We start from the raw sequence: 22,389 nt of genomic DNA, 5'->3' as shown, positions 1-22,389 counted from the left end.
AATGTGATGGGTAATTGGGTGTGTCAATTTGGCTGGGTCACCGTGCCAAGATACGTGATCAAATCTTTACTCCGGATGTCTCTATGATGATGTTTTTGGATGAGATTAACATTTAAATTAACAGATTTTGATTAAAGCAGATTGCCCTCCATAATGTGGGTAGACCTCATCCAATCGGTTGAGGGGCTGAATAGAACAAAAGACTGACCTCCTTGAGTAACAGGAAATTCTGCCAGCAGACGGCCTTCAGACCAACTGCGGCACTGGCTCTTCCCTGGATCTCTAACCTGCTGGCCTACTCTGCAGATTCTGGACTTGCCACCTTTCATAAACATGTGAGCCAATTCCTTAAAATAAATCTACAAACACACACACACACACACACACACACACACACACACACACACACACCCTTTTTGGTTCTGTTTCTCTGGAGAACCCTGATGAATATACCAAATAACTCAAACAAGGCCACCCAGATAGTAAATAATAAAACCAAAACTCACAACCAGAACTGTTTGTTTCCAAAGCTAGGATTCCACTAGCTACATGATTTTCCATATAATAACTTTAAACACTAACAAATTAAAATGAAAATAATTTAGATAATATTCTAAAACAATTTTAATATTTGTATAAATTGATAAGTTTAAAAGTTGTTTTTTTCCTGTGTTGGAGCACTTTTCAGGAAAATTATAAAATTAATACAAAACAAAACCCTCTGTAATTGAAGTTTAGTGCACAGGAAGGTTTTTTTTAAAAAACAAGCAAAACATATTGGGAAGGAATTAACTAGTACATATGGGTATGAGCATTTGCTTCTAAATGTGGCAATGAAATCTGCCCTATGAGACATTCTTGCAACACATTTGTTTTAAACAAGTATGTTCTGCCATATTTAAGGGACACTTCAAATACAAACCTTCTGTGATTGATATGTAAATTATGAACAGAGTGACAAATCGAAGACTAAGATGAAGGCACTGAGTCAACTTAATCCATCTACATTCGGCTCCTTTAGGATATCTAATACCTAAATATGAGAATGAGTTGATGATAAAGCAAGGAACCATATCAGGTTTTCATGATCTCATCTTATATAATAACTCTATCCCTGTATAGACAAAGAAGGCAGAAATAGGAGAAGAGAAGACTATAGAAAATTGTTTTTACTCATCCATGAAATAATAAGGGCTTTAGGGTGAGTGTAAACTTACCAATTATTTTAGGGCCCACAATTTTATGTTGAAGCAATTGTCATTTATTCATTTATCCATGGATGTTTTGTGCACCTGTTAAGAGCTAGCCATTGCAAGAAAAGAAAAGAAATCATGGTTTCTGCCGTCGAGGAGTTTATGCTTGCAGGCACAGTGAAAAGCTATGTTCCACAAAAGAAATATTAGTAAAACTGAAATTGTTAACTGGAAGAAGGAAAAGCCATATACAGCTGCAGAGATCATAGGAGAAACTAAGTTTGGGGATAGATTTCAATAAACAGACTTTGAGGACAGATTTCAATAAAAATGTGAAAAAGAACATACCAAACAAAGAGAGTATCATAATTAACATTAAAAACAATAAGGATTTGATATTGGTTAGTAGAATAAAATGAGAAGGATCATACAGGTAGAGTATGAATTCTCAATGGGGGTGCTTTCATTTGGAGCAAAAAATTTTAGACTATTACAATGATTCGTTGCCCTCTGAAAGATCACAGCACCTAAAGAGATACGCAGCATATCAGTAGCATTGAAATTTCAGGGAGCTGGGGGACTAGGAAAAAATATCCAAAAAGTAGAGTAATAATAAAAAATCAGTGAAAAACACTAAGATGGAGAAATAGGATTTAATAAGCAATTAGATGGGGTGGCAAAGAAAAGCAAAAGATGACTCTAGAATGACTAGAGAACTATTAGAATTTTTGAAATTAAAAAAAGTGTTAAGGTCAAAGGGTTCTTCTGTTTTGAAGTTAAAACAGAAGTTTGGTTTGGGGAGCTGTCCATTTTAAAATACCAATACACATCTAGCTACAGACACAATCAGATAGTTTAAAATATAGAATCACTACCTTGAAGAGAGTTCAAGGCTGATGATACTTTCCAAGGCAGTATTATTCAAAATTTAGTCCATAAATTGATGCTGGTCTGCAAATTTGTTTGTTATACATTGCTCCCAAGTAAGTATAGTATGATACTTTTACAGTCATTTGATATCCAAACTCATGATTGGTGTACTTATCTAGTTGAATAGGGTGTAAATAAATTTAAATGTTGACAAACTCATGTGGCAAATTGCACATGGCATGAGCATCATACAAGTCATGCACAGTAGGATCACATAGAGAGCCATGACAGACTGGGGAGAAATAAAGTTGGTTCTTGACCACATATAGCTCTGAGAAGTATTTTACCAGGGCTTAATTATGTAGAGATACTTAATGAAACTGTATTTCATCGTTTCTAAAGGAGCAGGGGGGGCACTAGTAAAGTGTCTAACAAAGAGTAAGTACTCAATAAATCAAACAAGCTTCTAATGTTTAGACAAAATGTTATAATATGTGCATAATTGCATTTTTATTGGAAGAGAGTTCATAGCTTTCATTAGATTATTATGAACAGATGTCTGTTACCTAAGAAAGGCTAATAACCAATGCGGTAAAAAAAAGTCATTACTACTATTATCTTTGTACCTTCAGTATCTGCACATAATTGCATTCACCCATTTAACAAATAATTATTGAATGCCTACTCTACGTTAGGCTCTGGAGATAGAGCAAATAGTCAAAGTAACTATTTTTATCATAAGAAAGGCAGATAAATAAAAAAGCAAGTAGCATATGAAAACAAAATGCTGTAACAGAGAAACTGGGTAGCTGCTTTGGACCATCACAGAAGGTATCTCTGAGGAAGCAATATTTAACCTGAAATCTGAATACCAAAAAGTAAAGATGGTGTAGGGGGTGGTCAGAATTCTCGAAAAAAAAATTTGGCTGAATCAAACAGCCTAAAGAACAAATATGGCCTGCTCTGGGAACAGGCAGAAAGTCACTATGGCTACAGCATTATTGGGAAGAGTAAGAATGTCATGAGCTGAGGTCAGAAAAGTAGTCAAGGGTCAGACCAAGTAGTCACTGATCACTTTGTAGTCAGGATAAGAAGTCGGCATTATATTCTAACTCTGATGGGAAGCCAGTGAAGGTATTAAATAGGGAAAGAATGAGATGTGATTTGAATTTTAAAGAATCTTTCTGGGTACTGTGTAAAGAATAGATAATGAGGGAGAAGAAACTTGAGTGAAAGGAAGCCAGAGCAACATATGTTAATTGCTTGAATAAGGGAGGCAGACAGAAAATAAATTAATGGATTCAGGATATTTAGTAAGCACAATAATAATTCTTTATGGATGGATGGATGGGTGGATGGATGGATTATGAGTTATTAGATATGTACTCAATATTTATAAAGATTAAAGATAGGTAAGTTGAACCTTGGAAAATGCCTTATAGGTCATGTGTGGAGGAAAACAAGATATATCAGTCCGAGACAGGGGGAGAATGAAGATGCTGTAATCACAGTTGCCAGGGGAAGACAGTATCAGAAAGTAAGAGTAATCATTAGAAATGTCAGGTCGCACAGGAATCAAAAGCTAAGACAAAACTATCAAATTACATCAGTATGCCCCTGGAAACCCTTCAAAGAACAATCTTGCTGGAGTGGCGAGGATACAAATCAGACTATAAAAATAAAGATGTAATGCTATATAGTGACATTTCCATTTTTACTGGAAATCTTTCCAAAATCATCTCACACATAATTAAATCTTGTTTATTATTATTATTATTTAAGTTCTGGAAAACATGTGCAGAACATGCAGGTTTGTTACACAGTTATACATGTGCCATGGTGGTTTCATGTACCCATCAACCCATCATGTATATTAGGTATTTCTCCCAATGCTATCCCTCCCCTAGGCCCCCACTTCCCCAATAGGCTCTGGTGTGTTACGATCCCCTCCCTGTGTCCATGTGTTCTCATTGTTCAATTCCCACTAATGAGTGAAAACATGCAGTGTTTGCTTTTCTCTTCCTGTGTCAGTGTGCTAAGAATGATGGTTTCCAGCTTCATCCACATCCCTGCAAAGGACATGAATTCATCATTTTTTACGGCTGCACAGCATTCCACGGTGGATATGTGCCACGTTTTCTTTATCCAGTCTATCATTAATGGGCATTTGGGTTAGTTCCAAGTCTTTGCTATTGTGAACAGTGTTGCAATAAACATATGTGTGCATGTGTCTTTACAGCAGAATGACTTATAATCCTTTGGGTATATACCCAGTAGTGGGATTGCTGGATCCAGTGATATTTCTGGTTCTAGATCCTTGAGGAATCACCACACTGTCTTCCACAATGGTTGAACTAATTTACACTCCCACCAACAGTGTAAAAGCGTTCCTATTTCTCCACGTCCTCTCCAGCATGTTATCTCCCGGCTTTTTAATGATCACCATTCTAACTGGCATGATATGGTATCTCATTATGGTTTTGATTTGCATTTCTCTAATGACCAGTGATGATGAGCTTTTTTTCATATATTAGTTTGTTGCATAAATGTCTCTTTTTAAGAGGTGTCCGTTCATATCCTTCACCCACTTCTTGATGGGGTTCTTTGTTTTTTCTTGTAAATTTGTTTAAGTTCTTTGTAGATTCTTTATCAGATGGATAGAAAGCAAAATTTTTTTCCAATTTTGTAGGTTGCCTGTTCACTCTGATGATAGTTTCTTTTGCTGTGCAGAAGCTCTTTACTTTAGTTAGATCCCATTTGTCAATCTTGGCTTTTGTTGCCATTGCTTTTTGTGTTTTAGTCATGAAGTCTTTGCCCGTGTCTATGTCCTGAATGGTACTGCCTAGATTTTCTTCTAGGGTTTGTATGGTTTTATGTCTTACATTTAAGTCTTTAATCCTTCTTGAGTCAATTTTTGTATAAGGTATAAGGAAGGGGTCCAGTTTCAGTTTTCTGCATATGGCTAGCCAGTTTTCTCAACACCATTTATCAAATGTGGAATCCTTTCCCCATTGCTTGTTTTTCTCAGGTTTGTCAAAGATCAGATGGTTGTAGATGTGTGGTGTGATTTCTGAGGCCTCTCTTCTGTTCCATTGGTCTATATATCTGTTTTGGTACCAGTACCATGCTGTTTTGGTTACTGTAGCCTTGTCGGATAGTTTGAAGTCAGGTAGCTTGATGCCTCCAGCTTTGTTCTTTTTGCTTAGGATTGTCTTGGCTATGCGAGCTCTTTTTTGATTCCATATGAAATTTAAAGTAGTTTTTTTCTAATTCTGTGAAGAAAGTCAATGGTAGCTTGATGGGGATAGCACTGAATCTATAAATTACTTTGGGCAGTATGGCCATTTTCACAATACTGATTCTTCCTATCCATGAGCATGGAATGTTTTCCCATTTATTTGTGTTCTCTCTTATTTCCTTGAGTAGTGGTTTGTAGTTCTCCTTGAACAGGTCCTTCATATCCCTTGTAAGTTGTATTCCTAGATATTTTATTCTCTTTGTATCAATTGTAAATGGGAGTTCACTTACGATTTGGCTCTCTGTCTATTATTGGTGTATAGGAATGCTTGTGATTTTTGGACATGGATTTTGTATCCTGAGACTTTGCTGAAGGTGTTTCAGCAAACTAAGGAGACTTGGGGCTGACACGATGGGGTTTTCTAAATATACAATCATGTCACATGCAAATAGATACAATTAGACTTCCTCTCTTCCTATTTGAATACCCTTTATTTATTTCCCTTGCCTAATTGCCTTGGCCAGAACATCCAATAATATGTTGAATAGGAGTGGTAAAAGAAGGCATCCTTGTCTTGTACTGGTTTCAAAGGGAATGCTTCTATCATTTGCCCATTCAGTATGATATTGGCTGTGGGTTTGTCATAAATAGCTCTTATTATTTTGATATACGTTCCATCAATACCTGGTTTATTCAGAGTTTTAGCATGAAGCAGTGTTGAATTTTATCGAATGCCTTTTCTGCATCTATTGAGATAATTGTGGTTGTTGTCATTGGTTCTGTTTATGTGATGAATTACATTTATTAATTTGCATATGTTGAACCAGCCTTGCATCCCAGGGATGAAGCCAACTAGATCGTGGCAGATAAGCTTTTGATGTGCTGCTGGATTCAGTTTGCTAGGATTTTATTGAGAATTTTCGCATCGATGTTCATCAGGGATATTGGCCTGAAATTTTCTTTGTTGTGTCTCTGCCAGGTTTTGGTATCAGGATTATGATGGCCTCATAAAATGAGTTAGGGATGAGTCCTTCTTTTCTATTATTTGGAATAGTTTCAGAAGGAATGGTACCAGCTCCTCTTTGTACCTCTGGTAGAATTTGGCGTGAATCTGTCTGTTCCTAGGCTTTTTTTGGTTGGTATGTTATTAATTACTGCCTCAACTTCAGAACTTCTTATTGGTCTCTTCAGGGATTCGACTTCCTCCTGGTTTAGTCTTGGGAGGGTGTATGTGTCCAGGAATTTATCCATTTCTTCTAGGTTTTCTAGTTTATTTGCATATAATTGTTTATTGTATTCTCAGATGGTAGTTTGTATTTCTGTGGGATCAGTGGTGATATCCCCTTTATCACTTATTATTGTGTCTATTTGATTCTTTTCACTTTTCTTCATTAGTCTGGACAGACGTCTATCTACTCTGTTAATCTTTTCTAAAACCAGTTTCTGGATTCAATTGAAGGGTTTTTTGTGTCTCAATCTCCTTCAGTTCTGTTCTGATCTTAGTTATTTCTTGTCTTCTGTTAGCTTTTAAATTTGTTTTCTCTTGATTCTCTAGTTCTTTTAATTGTTATGTTAGGTGTCAATTTTAGATCTTTCCCACTTTCTTCTGTGGGCATTTAGTGGTATAAATTTCCCTCTAAATGCTGCTTTAGCTGTGTCTCGGAGATTCTGGTACATTATCTCTTTGTTCTCATTGGTTTCAAAGAACTCACTTATTTCTGCCTTAATTTCATTATTTACCCAGTAGTCATTCACGAACAGGTTGTTCAGTTTCCGTGTAGTTGTGCAGTTTTAGTGAGTTTCTTAATCCTGAGTTCTAATTTGATTACACTGTGGTTTGAGAGAATGTTTGTTATAATTTCCATTCTTTTGCATTTGCTGAGGAATGTTTTACTTCCAATTATGTGGTCAATTTTATAACAAGTGTGATATGGAGATGAGAAGAATATATATTTTGTTGATTTGGGGTGGAGAGTTCTGCTGATGTCTATTAGGTCCACTTGGTCAAGAGCTGAGTTCAAGTCCTGAATATCCTTGTTAATTTTCTGTCTGTTGATCTGTCTAATGTTGACAGTGAGGTGTTAAAGGCTCCCACTATTATTGTGTGGGAGGCTATGTCTCTTTGTAGGTCTCTAACAACTTGCTTCATGAATCTGGGTGCTCCTGTATTGGGTGCATATATATTTAGGATAGTTAGCTCTTCTTGTCTCATTGATCCCTTTATCATTATGTATTACCCTTCTCTGTCTTTTTTGATCATTGTTGGTTTAAAGTCTGTTTTATCAGAGACTAGGATTGCAACCCCTGCTTTTTTTCCCTACCCATTTTCTTGTAAATATTCCTCCATCCCTTTATTTTGAGCCTATGTGTGTCTTTGAAAGTGAGATGGGTCTCCCGAATACAGCACACTGATGGGTCTTGACTCTTTATCCAACTTTCCAGTCTGTGTCTTTTAATTGAGACATTTAGCCCATTTACACTTAAAGTTAACATTGTTGTGTATGAGGTTGATTCTGTCATTATGATGCTACCTGGTTATTTTGCCCGTTAGTTGATGCAGTCTCTTCATAATGTCAATTGTGTTTACAATTCGGTATGTTTTGCAGTAGCTGGTACCGGTTTTCCTTTCCATATTTAGTGNAATGCCTTTTCTGCATCTATTGAGATAATTGTGGTTGTTGTCATTGGTTCTGTTTATGTGATGAATTACATTTATTAATTTGCATATGTTGAACCAGCCTTGCATCCCAGGGATGAAGCCAACTAGATCGTGGCAGATAAGCTTTTTGATGTGCTGCTGGATTCAGTTTGCTAGGATTTTATTGAGAATTTTCGCATCGATGTTCATCAGGGATATTGGCCTGAAATTTTCTTTGTTGTGTCTCTGCCAGGTTTTGGTATCAGGATTATGATGGCCTCATAAAATGAGTTAGGGATGAGTCCTTCTTTTTCTATTATTTGGAATAGTTTCAGAAGGAATGGTACCAGCTCCTCTTTGTACCTCTGGTAGAATTTGGCGTGAATCTGTCTGTTCCTAGGCTTTTTTTGGTTGGTATGTTATTAATTACTGCCTCAACTTCAGAACTTCTTATTGGTCTCTTCAGGGATTCGACTTCCTCCTGGTTTAGTCTTGGGAGGGTGTATGTGTCCAGGAATTTATCCATTTCTTCTAGGTTTTCTAGTTTATTTGCATATAATTGTTTATTGTATTCTCAGATGGTAGTTTGTATTTCTGTGGGATCAGTGGTGATATCCCCTTTATCACTTATTATTGTGTCTATTTGATTCTTTTCACTTTTCTTCATTAGTCTGGACAGACGTCTATCTACTCTGTTAATCTTTTCTAAAAACCAGTTTCTGGATTCAATTGAAGGGTTTTTTGTGTCTCAATCTCCTTCAGTTCTGTTCTGATCTTAGTTATTTCTTGTCTTCTGTTAGCTTTTAAATTTGTTTTCTCTTGATTCTCTAGTTCTTTTAATTGTTATGTTAGGTGTCAATTTTAGATCTTTCCCACTTTCTTCTGTGGGCATTTAGTGGTATAAATTTCCCTCTAAATGCTGCTTTAGCTGTGTCTCGGAGATTCTGGTACATTATCTCTTTGTTCTCATTGGTTTCAAAGAACTCACTTATTTCTGCCTTAATTTCATTATTTACCCAGTAGTCATTCACGAACAGGTTGTTCAGTTTCCGTGTAGTTGTGCAGTTTTTAGTGAGTTTCTTAATCCTGAGTTCTAATTTGATTACACTGTGGTTTGAGAGAATGTTTGTTATAATTTCCATTCTTTTGCATTTGCTGAGGAATGTTTTACTTCCAATTATGTGGTCAATTTTATAACAAGTGTGATATGGAGATGAGAAGAATATATATTTTGTTGATTTGGGGTGGAGAGTTCTGCTGATGTCTATTAGGTCCACTTGGTCAAGAGCTGAGTTCAAGTCCTGAATATCCTTGTTAATTTTCTGTCTGTTGATCTGTCTAATGTTGACAGTGAGGTGTTAAAGGCTCCCACTATTATTGTGTGGGAGGCTATGTCTCTTTGTAGGTCTCTAACAACTTGCTTCATGAATCTGGGTGCTCCTGTATTGGGTGCATATATATTTAGGATAGTTAGCTCTTCTTGTCTCATTGATCCCTTTATCATTATGTATTACCCTTCTCTGTCTTTTTTGATCATTGTTGGTTTAAAGTCTGTTTTATCAGAGACTAGGATTGCAACCCCTGCTTTTTTTCCCTACCCATTTTCTTGTAAATATTCCTCCATCCCTTTATTTTGAGCCTATGTGTGTCTTTGAAAGTGAGATGGGTCTCCCGAATACAGCACACTGATGGGTCTTGACTCTTTATCCAACTTTCCAGTCTGTGTCTTTTAATTGAGACATTTAGCCCATTTACACTTAAAGTTAACATTGTTGTGTATGAGGTTGATTCTGTCATTATGATGCTACCTGGTTATTTTGCCCGTTAGTTGATGCAGTCTCTTCATAATGTCAATTGTGTTTACAATTCGGTATGTTTTTGCAGTAGCTGGTACCGGTTTTTCCTTTCCATATTTAGTGCTTCCTTCAGGAGCTCTTGTAAGGCAGGCCTGGTGGTGACGAAATCTCTCAGCATTTGCTTATCTGTAGAGGATTTTATTTCTCCTTCACTTATGAAGCTTAGTTTGACTGGATATGAAATTCTGGGTTTAAAATTATTTTCTTTAAGAATGATGAATATTGGTCCCCACTATCTTCTGGTTCTGGCTTCTAGGATTTCTGCAGAGAGATCCGCTGTTAGTCTGATGGGCTTCCCTTTGTGGGTAACCCAACCTTTCTCTCTGGCTGCCCTTAACATTTTTTCCTTCATTTCAACCTTGGTAAATCTGATGATTATGTGTCTTGGGGTTGCTCTTCTCGAGGGGTATCTTTGTGGTGTTCTCTGTATTTCCTAATTTGAATGTTGGCCTGTCTTGCTAGGTTGGGAATTTCTCCTGGATAATATCCTAAAGTGTGTTTTCCAACTTGGTTTCATTCTCCCCATCACTTTCAGGTACACCAATCAAACATAGGTTTGATCTTTTCACATAGTCCCATGCTTCTTGGAGGCTTTGTTCATTCCTTTTCATTCTTTTTCTCTAATATTGTCTTCATGCTTTTTTATTTCATTAAGTTGATCTTCAATCTCTGATATTCCTTCTTCCACTTGATCAATTCAGCTATTGATACTGGTGTATGCTTCACAGAGTTCTCATCCTGTGTTTTTCAGCTCCATCAGGTCATTTATGTTCTTCTCTAAATTAATTATTCTACTTAGCAATTCCTCTATCCTTTTTGCAAGATTCTTAGCTTCCTTGCATTGGGTTAGAACATGCTCCTTTAGCTCGGAGGAGTTTGTTATTACATACCTTCTGAAGCCTACTTCTGTCAATTCATCAAACTCATTCTCTGTCTAGTTTTGTTCCCTTGATGGTGAGGAGTTGTGATCCTTTGGAGGAGAAGAGGTGTTCTGGTTTTTGGAATTTTTAGCCTTTTTATGCTGGTTTTTCCTCATCTTTGTGTATTTATTTACCTTTGGTCTTCGACATTGGTGACCTTTGGATGGAGCTGTTGTGTGGACATCCTTTTTGTTGATGTTGACGCTATTCCTTTCTGTTTGTTAGTTTTCCTTTTAAGTCAGGCCCCTCTGCTGTAGGTCTGCTGGAGTTTGCTGGAGGTCCACTCCAGACCTGTTTGTCTGAGTATCACCAGCGGAGGCTGCAGAACAGCTAAGATTGCTGTTTGCTCTTTCCTCTGGAAGCTTCGTCCCAGAGAGGCACCTGCCAGATGCCAGACGGAGCTCTCCTATATGAGGTGTCTGTTGACCCCTGATGGGAGGTGTCTCCCCATCAGGAGTCACAGGGGTCAGGAACTTACTTGAGGAGGCAGTCTGCCCCTTAGCAGAGCTCAAGCGCTGTGCTGCTGAATCCACTGCTCTCTTCAGAACCTGCAGGCAGGAACTTTTAAGTCTGCTGAAGCTGCGCCCACAGCTGCCCCTTCCCCCAGGTGCTCTGTCCAAAGGAGATGGGAGTTTTATCTATAAGCCCCTAACTGGGGCTTCTGCCTTTCTTTCAGAGATGCCCTGCCCAGAAAGGAGGATTCTAGAGATGCAGTCTGGTTGTAGCTGCTTTGCTGAGCTGCAATTGGCCTGACCAGTTTGAACTTCTGGTGGCTTTGTTTATACTGTGAGGGGACCAGAATCCTCCTTCCAAAATCTGTGTAGCCCTTAAGTCTGTATACATAAACTCCATTTTAAAATGTTAAAAACTGGTCACGAACATGATTCACCAAGGTGTTATGAAATAATTAAGCATGACCTAGGTCAGGAAATTGCAAGGTTGGCAACACATTGAGCCACTAGTGTCAACTATGACCATTAAAACAGAGCTTCTCCTGGCCAGGCATGGTGGCTCACACCTGTAATCCCAGCACTTTGGGAGGCCGAGGTGGGTGGATCACAAGGTCAGGAGATCGGACCATCCTGGCTAACACAGTGAAATCCCGTCTCTATTAAAAATATAAAAAATTAGCTAAATGGGGTGGCGGGCACCTGTAATCCCAGCTACTCAGGAGGCAGAGACAGGAGAATGGCATGAACCCGAGAGGCAGAGCTTGCAGTGAGCTGAGATCACGCCACTGCACTCCAGCCTGAGTGACACTGCACTGCAGCCTGGGTGACAGAGTGAGACTCTGTCTCAAAACAAACAAACCAAAAAACAGCTTCTCCTATGGTTCAGCAAATCATGCCAACTACTATAGCCCTGAGCTATTGGAAGCAGAAGGTGGTGAGTGAGGATCCAACCCCATCATTTACAGTAACCCCAGGGAATCAATGAGAAAGGTTTCTTGCCCTCAGCATTCAGGAATGAATCAAAAACGGGTCAGCGAAAGAGCTCATGCCAGGTAGTTCAATAAAAGGAACTTACTATGGGAAACTAGTTGCTCAACTACTGGGAAAGCCAAAAGGCCAAACAGGGGAGAGTGGGAAAAAATAAGAAAGAGTGGGGCAACACAGAGATTAACAACAGTAAGAAGTGTCTACTGTACTCATAGACAGAAGGCAAAGACAAACGCTATTGATATCCTGAGAGCTCAGGCTATCCAACAATGATGATATCACAAGAAAGGAGTTGTTTGGCAAAACATGAATGTAGGTGTAGCCACTGCTGAAGATGCCACCCAAAAGAGAAAGAAAAAGAAATACCTAGTCTTCTTCCTTCTTCCTGCCCTATATACTCCTGCAAGAGGGTCCTCTTAGCTGAGATAACTAGAAGCCAGTTGACAAGGAAGCCTGGGAAATGCAGTTTTCAGAATTTAGACCCTAACACTACAGAGTAAAGGTGGAAAATGGAATTAATTGCAAACAGTCAAATGACCTGCACAAGATATTCCTAAACCTTCAGATGCCAACTCAATTTGAAAGCTGTATGATAACCCATAATTTGTACAGATTTTTCCATACTGAAGTATATTATCAAAATATTGTTATCTTATGGAGCATGAAGAATAAAAACACAGACAACATTCTAGTTTGCTAGTTAATATAATTCTTCAAGTGTTATTTACAAATGGGAAACAGCAATAATAGTAAGTAAAAAGTAAATTCTAATTGAAAATTATAATGTTCTGGTTATCAGTAGAAAAATTATGTCTTAGAATTTACACTAATACATATACATACTATAATCATTCCAGTAGTACCTTAAATTGCTATTTTTTAAAAAAACTCAACCATATTTAATAACAAGATGTGTCTCCTCTTGTGATTATTTTACGACTAAAGCATAAGAGGGTAGTTTATGTGCATCAGAAGTCCCCTTCAAAGCTGTTTCTCAGATTACTTGAAAAGAGCAGTTGAAGAGGCATGCAAACAGGTTTCAATAAGCCCAGTTCATATTTCTTCAATTGTGCTTTCCAAGGCCTTTCAGTTTAGCTGTTACTATAGAAAATATCATCATTCTTAGAGGAAAATTATTTGGGAATGAAATATTTCACTTCCTCCTCGGTAAGAAAGCAGAGAAAATAGGAAAGAAAAAAATATACCAGTAGATACATAACTGTGTATATCTAAATATAATTCAGTAAGGAGGTCAGTAATCTTATAAACAAATTAAAACCATACAATAATAGAAGCTCAGATTTGTTTCAATTATGAGTCAGAAACAAGGAACAGAATTAAATTTTTGGTCTATAGTTACATAGTTACCAATATTTCTACAACAGAATTTCTAGACATGGTGAAACTCTCCATTATATTTAATAACCATGTTTTTTTTCCTCCTAAATGTCCTATTTTTTCTCTAAATGAGATAATGACCTTATAAGGTAGCATGTTTTAGCATAGAGTAACAGTATTAGTAAAAATGAAATTTCTATCAGATCTTATGTTAAAGAGGTCATCAAATGAAAGCATTTGGATTTTATCCTGAAAACAATGGGGAGTAATGACAGATTTTAAGCAATAATGTAATATAATCAGATAATTTGCATTTTAACTTGGTGGCATAGTGGAGCATGGACCAGAGAGAGGTGGGGTAGTTAGAAAGCTGTTGTACAAGTCCAGGGGGACCAATGTTGAGGACCTTATATAGGATAGAAGCTATAGGGTTAAAACAGTTGTGAGATATTATCCTCATACATTTAGGTATTGTGATATATTACACTCATCCATTTAATTACAAAAAGAGGGAAACAAGAATGGATTGTACAATACTTTCTCCTATTGTAATTCCATGAGGGAAATTCCACAAGGGACGAAAAGCTAAAACCACTGGTCAGGACAAAAATTTGGGGGTAGGAAAACAAACAGGGCAACAATACATATAAATCAGGAGGATCCACAAGACAGGGCTGTGATAAAGGGTGAGATTATAGAGGGGAACCCAACAAACCGGGAGATACATACAAGCCAGGTTCAGAGTGTGGACATATGTACATTTGGTAGAATTTGGCTATAAATAATGTCTGGTCAAGGGTTTTCTTTGGTTGGTAGTTTTTTTGTTATTGATTCAGTTTCAGAACTCAATATTGGTCTATTCACAATTTCAACCTCTTTCTGATTCAATCTTGGGAGATTGTGTGTTTCTGGAATTCAATCATTTACTCTACACTTTCCAATTGGTTTGTATAAAGTTGTTCATAGTAGTCTCTGGGGATTATTGTATTTTTGTGGGAATAGTTGTAATATTGTATTTGTCATTCCTGATTGTACTTATGTGGATCTTTTTTCTTTGTTTATCTAGCTAGCAGTCTATTGATCTTGTTTACTCTTTTAAAAAAACTAACCCTTGGTTTCATTGACGGTTTGTATAGATTTAATAACTAGTATCAATCCTAGTGAAACTATTCCAAAAAATTGAGAAGGCGAAACTCCTCCCCAACTCATTTTACGAAGCCACTCTCAGACTAGTACCAAAAACTGGCATAGACATGACAAAGAAAGGGAACTTCAGGTCAATATCGCCAATGAATGCAGACACAAAAATTCTCAACAAAATACTAGAAAACTGAATCCAACAGCCCATCAAAAAAGCTAATTCACTACAATCAGGCACGCTCTATTCCCAGGATGAAGTCAATAAGTCTACCACATGAACAGAATTAAAAGCAAAAATCATATGACCATCTCAATAGACAAAGAAAAAGTTTTCCATAAAACCCAATATCCCTTCATGATAAAAACCCTCAACAGGCAGACTTGGTATCAAAGAGACATACCTCAACATGATAAGAGCCATCTCTGGCAAAACTATAGCCAATATCATACTGAATAGGAAAAAGCTGGAAGCATTCACATTGAGAAATGGAACAAAACAAGGATGCCCACTCTCACCACTCTCATTTTACTTAGTACTAGAAGTCCTAGCCAAGGCAATCAGGCAAGAGAAAGCAGTAAGAGGCATCCAAACAGAAACTGAAGAAGTTAAACTATGTCTTTTCACTGGCAATATGACTGCATACTTTGAAAACCCTAGAGACTCCAGGAAAAGGCTCTTAAAGCTGATCAACTATTTTATCAAGGTTTCACAATATCAATGTACAAATCAGTAGCATTTCTATACACAAATAGCATCCAGAATGGGAATCAAATCAAGAACACAAGTCCATTTATTATACACTGGCCACAAAAAAAAAAATGAAATACATGGGACTACAGCTTAACCAACTGCTTAACTGAGACAACTACAAAACACTGCTAAAAGAAATCAGAGATGACACAAATAAATGGGAAGACATACCATGCTCATTGATTGGAACAATCAATATCATTAACATGGCCATACAGTCCAAAACAATTTACAAATTCAATGTTATTTCAACCAAATTACCAACATCATTTTTCACAGAATTAGAAAAAAATCATAAAATTCATATGGAACCAAAAAAGAGCCCAAGTACCCAAAGTAATCCTAAGAAAAAAAAACAAAACTGGAGAAATCACACTATCTAACTTCAAACTACACTCTAAGGCTACAGTAGCCAAAACAGTGTGGTGCTGGCACTAAAAGAGACACAGAGATCAATGGAACAGAACAGAAAATAGAGGCAGAAGAAATTTCTAAGCAGCAAAGCATACAAGAGGTGACTTAGGTGCTGTTAAAGGCATTCAGTTTTTTAAGGGAAGCAGAGCATAAAAGTTTGGAAAATATGCAGTCTGACAATGTGGGGGGAAAAAAAAAAAAAGCCCGCTAGTGCCATGGCCTTTGTCTCACAGTCAGGTGGACTGGGGGCAGCCGTTCCTGCCAGAAGCTAGGGCATGACCCCTGGGCTGCCTGTCTCCACAGACCCGGTAAGAATCTCGGCCTCCTCGAGTGTGTCCTCCACCTCGTGCCCGGCCTCCTCCTTGAACATGGTCTCCTCCTCTCACCCGGCCTCCTCTTTGCACTTGGCCCATATTCGCATGCAGCCTCCTCCTTGTGCCCAGCCTCTACTCATGCCTGGCCTCTACCTGCATGCCTGGCCTCCTGAAGTCTGCACCAAGCTCCAGAATCACAACATCTGCCTCTGAAAGGACTGCCCACACTGTGCTGGAGGAGCACGTGACCTTTGAGGACATGGTGGTGGACTTCAGCCAGGAGAAGTGGGGGCAGTTGAGCCTGCCCAGAAGACCCTGTACCATGATGTAATGCTGGACACCTTCAGGCTTCTGGTCTCTGTGGGACATTGGTTACCAAAGCCAAACATCATCTCCCTGCTGGAGCAAGAGGCAGAGCCATGGGTGGTGGACTCTGGAGTTCTGCAAGGCATGTACCCAGGTGAGATTGGAGCCCTTTCGGGCTGAGAGAAGCCTGTCCATGCTTGCTCCCTGGTTTCTCTCTCTGCATCTGCTCTCTAATTCTTCAGAGCAAATTTACTGCTTAGTCTTAGTGAAGGTTTACCAAGCACCCATTTTGCTGTGAGTGATGACAACAAGTCCTCATCTCCAGTGAATTTACATTCTTGGTGAGGGAGTTGGGGAGACAAACAATAAATCGGTAAAATAATAATAAAATGAGTTGGATGATTACAGATTGTGATGAATGCTGAGAAAATGAAAACGAGTAATGAGGTAGACTAGGATGGGAGTGAGGAGACTTTAGCAGAGAGATGAGGGATAGCCTCTCTAAGGAGGTGACATGTGACTTGAAGCCTAAGCCATGAGGCAGTGTGAGAGAACACTAGTATTTCAGGCAGAGGAAACAGCAGGTGCAAAGGCCTGAAGTGATGCATCAGTGATTGCATAGGAAAAGCACTCTGACCTCAGTGGCTTAAACCAAATAATTGTTTATAATTCATGTATCTGTGGGACCGTGGATCCGGGCTGGGCCCTGACATGTGCCTGTAGGGTGATTGATAGATAGCAGAGATATCCCAGCCCACAGACAGGCAATTTCCCATTGGCATCAGGTGGGAAGAATGGCCTGTCACCAGAGTCCAGGAGGAATGGCCAGTGTGGGAGAGGGTCATAGTAGGGTCCCTCCAGATCAATAATAGTCAGCCTTCACCCAGTGTATTAGCTTCCTGTTGCTTCTCCGGCAACAAGTTACAATTGATCCTTGAACAACAAGAGTTTGAACTGTGTGGGTCCATTTATACATGGATTTTCTTCTGCCTCAGCCAACCCTGAGACAGCAAGACCAACCCCTCCTCCTACTCCTCCTTCAGCCTACTCACTGTGAATGAGGATGAAGATCTTTATGGTGATCCACATCCATTTAATGCATAGTAAATATATTTTCTCTTCCTTATGATTTTTAATAGCATCTTCTTTTATCTAGCTTACTTTAATGTATTATATAATACATATACAAAACATGTTAACTAAGGGCTGGGAGCGGTGGCTCACATGTATGGTCCCAGCACTTTGGGAGGCCGAGGCAGGTGGATCATTTGAGGTCAGGAGTTCAAGACCTGGTAAACATGGTGGAACCCGGTCTCTACAAACAAACAAACAAACAAACAAACAAAAAAACTGGATGTGGTGGTCCACGCCTGTGGTCCCGGCTTCTCAGGAGGCTGAAGCAAGAGAATTGCTTGAACACAGGAGGCGGAGGTTGCAGTGAGCCAAGATCACATCACTGTGCTCCAGCCTGGGTGACAAAGCAAGACCATGTCTCAAAAAAAAAAAAAGTGTTGACTATTGATTTTATCAGTATGGTCACAGTAAGCTATTAGTAGTTAACTTTTTGGGGAGTCAAAAGCTATACACAGATTTTCGATTGCACTGGGGTCAGTGTCCCTAGCCCCCTCATTGTTCAAGGGTCAACAATACTACAAACTTCGTAGCATAAAGCAAAGAGAATTATCTTAAAGTTCTGGAGATCAGAAGTTCAAAATGAGTCTCGCTGGGATATAATGAAGACGTCAGCAGGGCATCATTCCTTCTGGAGGCTGTAGGGAAGGGAAGAATCCATTTCTTTCTTTATTTCCTCTTTGCTTTTTAAGAGACAGAGTGTTGCTCTCTTGCCCAGGCTAGAGTTAGTGGTATGATCATGGCTCATGGCAACTTCAACCTTCTGGGCTAGGGTGATCCTCCTGCCTCAGTCTCCTGAGTAGCTGGGACTGCAGGTGTGTGTCACCATGCCTAGCTAATTTTTTTTTTTATTTTTGTGGAGACGGGGACTCACCATTTTGCCCAGGCATGTCTTGAACTCCCAGGCTCAGGCAGTCCTCCTGCCTCGGCTGCCCAAAGTGTTGAGATTACAGGCATGAGGCCCTGTGCCTGGCTAAGAATCCATCTATTTGCATTTTTCAGCTTCTAGAAGCACCCACATTCCTTGGCTATAGCCTTGTCCATCTTTACAGTCAGCGAGGGCTTGTCAAGTCTCACATCTTATTCACTCTGACTCTGACCCTTCTGCCTCTTTTCCACATTTAAGGACCTTTGTGATTACACAAGTCCACTCAGAAAATCCAGTATAATTTCTCTCTTAATGTCAGCTGATTAGCAATGTTAATTCCTCCCTCCCATATAATTGGAAACATACAGGTTCTGGGGTTAGGATGTGGGCATCCTGGAAAGCCACTATTCTGCCAGTCACCCCTGGCTTAACTTTTTTTTTAAATTGAACTTTTCACTGAAGCATAACAATATGGGGAAGGTACCCATATCACACCTCTAGGCCACTGTGGGGTCAGAGTAGGGGCAGCATGCACCCAGGTCATGGCTGTGCAGAGACGGCTGGGTACCCAGGGCAAAAAGGGAGTCCTGCCAGGAAGCAGGAGGAGGGAGTACATTTGTTCATTCATTAAGCATGTATATTGAAGTCTTGCTATGGGCTACAAATACAGTGGTGAGCAAGGTAGACAGAAACCCCTACCCTCAAGGAGTTTCCAGTTAGTGAAACAGACAAAATAAGGCAGATCAAAGTACTCTAATACACCATGGGTCATTTATCTTCCTCCTAGTGATGCATGTTGCAGCTATTCCTGTTTGTGGGGAGCAGATAGGTTCCTTTACATCTAGAGTGAGGTGGCACAACAGCATATGCTGCCAGGAAGAAGTTGGGTGTTAGCAGACTTCACCCATGCAGCACCTTTTTCTTTGTTGCCACCTGGCATCATGGAGGCCACTGTAGCTGGGGCCTGGTTCCCACATTGCTCCTTCCAAGTCCAGTGCATCCGTGCATCTGAGTGCTCTCTCCTGGGCATCCCCCCTGCACCCTCCTCTATGCTCCCCTCACAGACTCCACCCATACTCCTTGTGCCAACTGTTTTTTCCTTCCTCTCACCTTCCTTTCCTTATTCTGTTCTTTCCTGTTCCTTTCCTTATTCCTTATTTTCCTCTTCCTTATTCTGTTTTTCCCTCTCTCTCTTCCTTTCCTGGTTTGCAAAACTATATTTTTAAATCGTCAAAGCCACTTGTACCTTGAGCTTGAANCAGGGCAAAGAGAGAGTCCTGCCAGGAAGGAGGAGGAGGGAGTGCATTTGTTCATTCATTAAGCATGTATATTGAGCTCTTGCTGTGGGCTATAGATACAGTGGTAAGCAAGGTGGACAGAAACCCCTACCCTCAAGAGGTTTCCAGTTAGTGAAACAGACAAAATAAGGCAGATCAAAGTACTCTAATACACCATGGGTCATTTATCTTCCTCCTAGTGATGCATGTTGCAGCTATTCCTGTTTGTGGGGAGCAGATAGGTTCCTTTACATCTAGAGTGAGGTGGCACAACAGCATATGCTACCAGGAAGAAGCTGGGTGTCAGCCGACTTCCCCATGCAGCACCGTTTTCTCTGTTGCCACCTGGCATCGTGGAGGCCACTGTAGCTGGGGCCTGGTTGCCACACTTTTCCTTCCAAGTCCAGTGCCTCTGAGTGCTGTCTCCTGGGCATCCCCTTTGCACCTGCCTCTGTGCTCCCCTCACAGATTCCATTCATATTTCTTGTGCCAACTGTTTTTTCCTCCCTCTCCTCTTCCTTTCCTTATTCTGTTCTTTCCACTTCCTTTCCTTATTCCTTATTTTCCTCTTCCTTATTCTGTTTTTCCCTCTCTCTCTTCCTTTCCTGGTTTGCAAAACTATATTTTTAAATCGTCAAAGCCACTTGTACCTTGAGCTTGAACTTTCAAAATCATTATTTTAATCCTTCCTCTTCCCATCTCACCACAAACTCTTTTGCCCTGTAACAGAGATTAAGGGACATTTCCAGTTTTTGCTTCTTTCAGACTTGGAAACTAAACCCAAAGTCAAACTGTCAGTTCTAAAGCAAGGTATCTCTGAAGAAATATCCAACAGTGTCATCTTGGTAGAAAGATTTCTGTAGGATGGTCTAGGGTACTGCAGGGGTGAGGACACTGTGAGCCACTGGGAATGGAATTGTGAGAGCCTAGAGAGCCTGGCAGTGCTGGTGGCCTTCATGCCTATGAAGATGCCTGTTCAGGAGCAGTAGCAGAGGAATGGGTTTAGGAAAAACGTTAAGTCTGAACCCTGATTTCCCACATCAAACAATGACTCCTGAACGACGAGGCCCCCACATGTGGGGAACATGTGGAAAAGGGAGAAGTCAGACCTAAATGTTCTACAGAAAACCTATGTAAAAGAGAAACCCTACAAATGTCAGGAATGCGGAAAGGCCTTTAGTCACAGCTCAGCACTTATCGAACACCACCGGACACATACAGGAGAGAGACCTTACGAATGTCACGAATGTGGAAAAGGCTTCCGGAACAGCTCGGCACTTACCAAACACCAGAGAATCCACACTGGGGAGAAACCCTATAAACGCACTCAGTGTGGGAGGACCTTCAACCAAATTGCCCTGCTGATCCAGCACCAGATAACTCACACAGGTGAGAAGCCCTATAAGTGCAGTGAATGTGGGAAATCCTTCAGTTTTAGGTCCTCCTTTAGCCAATACGAGTGAACTCACACAGGCAAGAAGCCCTACGAGTGCAGCAAGTATGTGAAAGCCTTCCAGCAAAGCACCCACCTCACCCAGCACCTGTGAATCCACAATGGGGAGAAACCCTATCAGTGTGGTGAGTGTGTCAAGGCCTTCAGCCACAGCTAGTCCTTGACCAATCACCAGCAAATCCACACAGGGAAGAAGCCCCCTGAGTGTGGAAAAAGCTTCACGCCAGATCACACCACTGATTCAGCACGCAGAGGACCACATAGGGAAAAGCCCTATGAGTGTGCAGTGAGTGTGGGAAAGCCCTCAGCAGAGCACACTCCTACCAAGCATTGGAGGATTCACACAGGAGAGAAGCCCCTATGGATGCCAACCAGTGTGGGAAAACCTTCCAGCCACAGCCCTCACTCACCAGCACCAGCAGATGCACACAGGAGAGAGAAGCTGTTCGACGTGCAGTCAAACTGTGCGGAAGGCCGTTCCGCAGAGCAGCATGCCTCACTCCAACACCAGTGAACCACAGAGGGGAAAGCCCTAGCCAAATGCAATGACTGCAGCAAGGCCATTCAGCCACAGCCATCCCTCACCAAACATCCAGCGAAACTACACTGGGCGAGAAGCCCTACGAATGCAACCAGTGTGGCAGAGCCTTCAGCCAGCTTGCTCCCCTCATTCAGCATCAGAGGATCCACACAGGAGAGAAATCCTATGGATGTAACCAGTGTGTCAGAGCCTTCAGCCAGAGCTCCCTTCTCATCGAACACCAGAGGATTCACACCAAGGAAAAGCCCTACGGGTGCAATAAGTGTGGGAAATCCTTCAACCACAGCTCCTTCCTCAGCCAGCACAAAAGGACACACACTGGGGAAAAGCCTTACAAGTGTCACGATTGTAGAAAGTCCTTTAGGCAGAGCACCCACCTCACTCAGCACTGAAGGATCCACACAGGAGAGAAGCCATATGCATGCAGGTACTGTGGAAAGGCCTTTACACACAGCACCTCCATTACCAAGCACCAGAGAACTCACATTGGATAAACCCACTCCACATGTGCTGGGGACATAGGAAGACCTTAAGCCACAGCTCATCCCTTTCTAGATTTGACCCAATCATATACATGAGAAACATATATTCATACACAAGTCTTTTCACATGGCACACCTCTCAGACACCCTCAGAGAGTTTATACTGATGGGAAATGACCATGGAACCACCAAGCTCTAGGTCATCCATCCCTGCAGCCAA

General features: G+C 40.3%; 1 pseudogene; it reads left to right on the top strand.

Moving 5' to 3' along the window:
- The first annotated feature begins 16,072 nt into the window (after nucleotides 1-16,072).
- Nucleotides 16,073-22,181, top strand: LOC108530542 (zinc finger protein 135-like; annotated as a pseudogene).
- The last annotated feature ends 208 nt before the right edge of the window (nucleotides 22,182-22,389 follow it).

This window comes from Rhinopithecus bieti, unplaced genomic scaffold (genome assembly GCF_001698545.2).
Source record: "Rhinopithecus bieti isolate Rb0 unplaced genomic scaffold, ASM169854v2 scaffold_6946, whole genome shotgun sequence".
Lineage (NCBI taxonomy): Eukaryota > Metazoa > Chordata > Mammalia > Primates > Cercopithecidae > Rhinopithecus > Rhinopithecus bieti.
Note: the sequence above shows the minus strand (reverse complement) of the source record. Positions and strands in the feature narration are given on the sequence as shown.